A 3,923-nucleotide genomic window follows, 5' to 3' on the forward strand; every position below is an offset into this window, starting at 1 on the left:
TAGGAGACAGTTCATAAAGAAACTAAAACATTGAAAACAAATCAGAGAAAATTATTTTCCGCCCAATGAACAATGAAGCTCTGGAATTTATTGCCGGAGGATGTGATTAAAGCAGTTAGCATAACTGGGTTTAAAAAAGATTTGGACAAGTTCCTGGAGAAAAAGTTCCCAAGCTATTACTAACCAAATAGACTTATCCCTGGGCATTAGTAGTGTGGGATCCTGCCAGGTTCTTGTGATGTGGTTTGGCCGCTGTTGGAAACAGGATGCTGGGTTTGATGGACCCTGAGTCTGGCCTAGCAAAGAGGTTCTTATGTTCTTAAGTAATAAAAAGGAGCATTCAAATGGCACCCAATCATTGTGTCAGGCATGTTAGCAAAGGAAGAGGGATGAGGAGACCACGATGGATCAGAGAAGGAGCAGGAGAGCACGTGAGAGCAGGCGGAATAACATTCAGGAAGTGCAGAATCCAAGGGAGGCAGGAAGGGGAATGGGACAGGAGAGGCACATTAACGCCTTCATTCAGGGGAGGAGAGAAAGCTTTCTGTAGATATCTGTGCAAGAGGGAGAGTGAGGATATCGGGGAGGATGGGCTTAGTGAGGAGGAGGATGAGAGGAAAGCAGATTCATTTGCTTGGAACTCACACGAGAGGGAGAGGGAGCAAAGCTTAAACTCATTACCAGTTACTGAGGAGGCGCTGAGCTTTCACGGTGCTGGTACAAGTGGATCCCAGAGTACTGAAGGAAGTAAAGCAGGTGCTGGCCGTACCCCTCCCAGCTCTGTGCAGCTTAGAAACCGGAGAGGGTGCACGAGGCTGGGAACAAGGAGAAAGTGGACCTCAGAAGCAGCAGCAGCAGAGGACACTGAAGCCCCTGGGTGACAGGATCATAGGGAAGATGGTTTCACGGTGAGGACGTCGTGTCCTCCTGCAGTGCACACAGTGCATGGGTTGCACTCCCCGGCTCCTCTGCTGCTCCCTATTGCCGGGGATGCTGTGAAGGCTCAGGGCCATCGCTCAGCGGCGACACCGAGTGGCCAGACCGAGGGCTCATGTTAGCCGGGTCCCGGAGCACTGGCTGAGGGCTCGGCTGAGCTGGGAGTGGGGATATGAAGCATTTCCCGTAGCCCTGAAGAGGCTGGAAGCCCAAAGGAGGAGCAGAAGAGCGCTAGCCAAAAACTACAATTAAGAAAGCTGAAAGAAAAGTGATAAACAGGTAGCAGAGAGCAGAGAGGTGACCAGCAGGAAGCGAGCAGAATGAGTCCTCCTCAGCAAAGTTATAAAGCACATGGGAGAAGGGCTGGGTGGGAGACGACATGAAAACCTGCAACAGAGCCGACATGCCAGAGGGGAGACTTCAAAAAGCTAGAGCAGTGAGTCAAGGTTTGGGTAATGCAAAAATAATAAAGCAAAATCATGCATTTGAGGTGCAGAAATCCAAGAGCCAAATACCATTTTGTAAGGGAAGGCCCAGCAGTCACCAGATATGCCCAGATTCCCTTTGCTTTTATTCCTAAAAGAACCTCATCCCCCCCTATTCATACAAGGGTTCTGACAACTGGACCTGCCTCGGCAAGTCTGACGATTCACTCAGTTCTTTTAGGCTGGATCCATTTTACACCCCTATGGAAATGCCTCTGTTGAGTTAGAGAGCAGACAACTAACTTCCCTGTATGGTGCACCAGGTGATGTACCCAACTGAGTAGAATGCATCCGAAATAAGAACAAATCAGTGCATGTTACATACTGACAGCAGATGAAACTAAGGGCAGGTCATCAGCTGCCTAGTCTGTATTTTATAATTCCCACTAGTTCAGTCCATGATCTGTGCTTTCCATGATCCATCCATGATCTATAAGGAGGAAAATAGATTGTGACAAAACTAAGATTGGGGTGTTCTAAAGGGGAACAACCCCTGAAAGAGACAGCAATGGATTTTTCTGAATGGATCAGGAGGGTGGGTAACCCTAGAGTGAGTTGTGGAGAAACAAGTTGGAAAATATGGAAGAAGTATGTGTGTGTATGTGTGTAAGAGAGAGAGTGTGAGAGAGTAGGGGTGGAGGGGTGTGTGCATGTGTGTGTGTGTGTGAGAGAGAGAGAGTGTGAGTGAGGGGATGGAGGGGTATGTGTGTGTGAAAGAGAGAGTGTGTGTGTGTGAGTGAGTAGGGGTGGAGGTGTGTGTGTGTGTAAGAGAGAGAGTGTGAGTGAGTAGGGGTGGAGGTGTGTGTGTGTGTAAGAGAGAGAGAGAGTGTGAGTGAGGGGATGGAGGGTATGTGTGTGTGTAAGAGAGAGAGTGTGAGTGAGTAGGGGTGGAGGGGTGTGTGTGTAAGAGAGAGAGTGTGAGTGAGTAGGGGTGGAGGTGTGTGTGTGTGTAAGAGAGAGAGAGTGAGTGAGTAGGGGTGGAGGTGTGTGTGTGTGTAAGAGAGAGAGAGTGTGAGTGAGTAAGGGTGGAGGTGTGTGTGTGTGTGAGAGAGAGTGGGGGTGGAGGGGTGTGTGTGTGTGAGAGGGAGAGTGTGTGTGTGTGTGTGAGAGAGAGAGAGTGTGAGTGAATAGGGGTGGAGGGGTGGGTGTGTGTTTTCGGAGTTATCTTGGGTCACCAGGAGAAGTTCCCAGGACCCTACACCATGAATTTTGTCTTGACCGGGGACGAGCGAGGGCAGGAAGTGAAACAGTCACCGAGCAAGCCGGGGACTTGCTGAGAAGATGCCATTGCTGGGCTATCAGGGCTGTAAATGCTGTTTTAGACGAGCCCTGGGTTTGTTTACGCAGCACAGCTGCTGATATGTTAAATGCTTTTTGATGGAAGACCTGAATCACTGAGCGAAGCAGATTTTAGAACGAGTTGCGAGTGTGGATTATCCTTGCCTTAAATCACTCTGTCGCATGTATGAGGTAAATCATGCAACCCCGAATTAAAGAGGTACCTGGGGCCGGACGTGACATAGTCTCCTGCTGCTCCTTCCCTGCAAGGCGTCAGTAACAATTCACCAGTTATAGGGATCTCATGGGCACAAGCATCTTCTGCACATTTTCTGGCTCTTAGATGTTATGGATGTCACAGAAAGGACCACGATGAGATGAAGAAGGAATTAGGAAACCAGATTCAGACCTCATAGTGAGAGGGAGGAACGTGTAAAGCAAACACGTAGAAATGAAATCCTCTCCCACCCTCCCTCCCTCTCACATCCCCGTGGCTCGCTGGGTGCTTCTTTGGCTTGGTCAGGGTTCCTGCCTGGTGCATCCCAGGTTTCTCACAGCGCTCCGGCATGGGAATCCTCTCCTCTTCCGGCTGAGGCTCAGTCTTTGTCATGGCTGTTTTCCGGACAGGAGTGAGATCCTCTGCGGAGGCTTTGAACCCTGGCACATCATTGCTACCCCCTCCTGCCCCTCCCTGAGGAAGGATGAGGAGGAGGTGAGGAGCTCTCTCCAGCTCCTGGAATGTGATTCCAACAAGTAGAAGATCTGGTCACGTCACCACTGAACTTGCAGAAGGGGGCAGGCCTATACATTAAAGATATAGAAGGGAGGCGTCACTGGGGAAACCTGAAAATGCATCGTTCACCGGAGATTTCTTTCTAGAAGCGATGTCCTTCATTGTTGCAAACCTTGGGTCGTGTCACCCCTGATGGCAACAGGAGCTGGCGTCCTGAGCGCTAGCAGCCAGCGGTGATGAGACTAAAGTGCAGGATGAGAGCGGCAGAGCCATCAGCCAAGAGTGAAAGGCTGAACACAGGAGCTGGAGGAGAGAATCGGCGGAGTCCCCAGCGAGTAAACGTCAGAACCAAGCACCACTTCACATTAAGGCTTTGAGGTTGCTCCGGCACAAGCTAAGTGAGAAGAAGAGAAGTAAACCAACAGCTCCTCGAACAAACAATAAACTAAGACCTGCACGAAATTCCAGGGGAAGCCTTGAGCTGGCTCTGA

Source organism: Rhinatrema bivittatum, unplaced genomic scaffold, assembly GCF_901001135.1.
Source record: "Rhinatrema bivittatum unplaced genomic scaffold, aRhiBiv1.1, whole genome shotgun sequence".
NCBI classification, from domain to species: Eukaryota; Metazoa; Chordata; class Amphibia; order Gymnophiona; family Rhinatrematidae; genus Rhinatrema; species Rhinatrema bivittatum.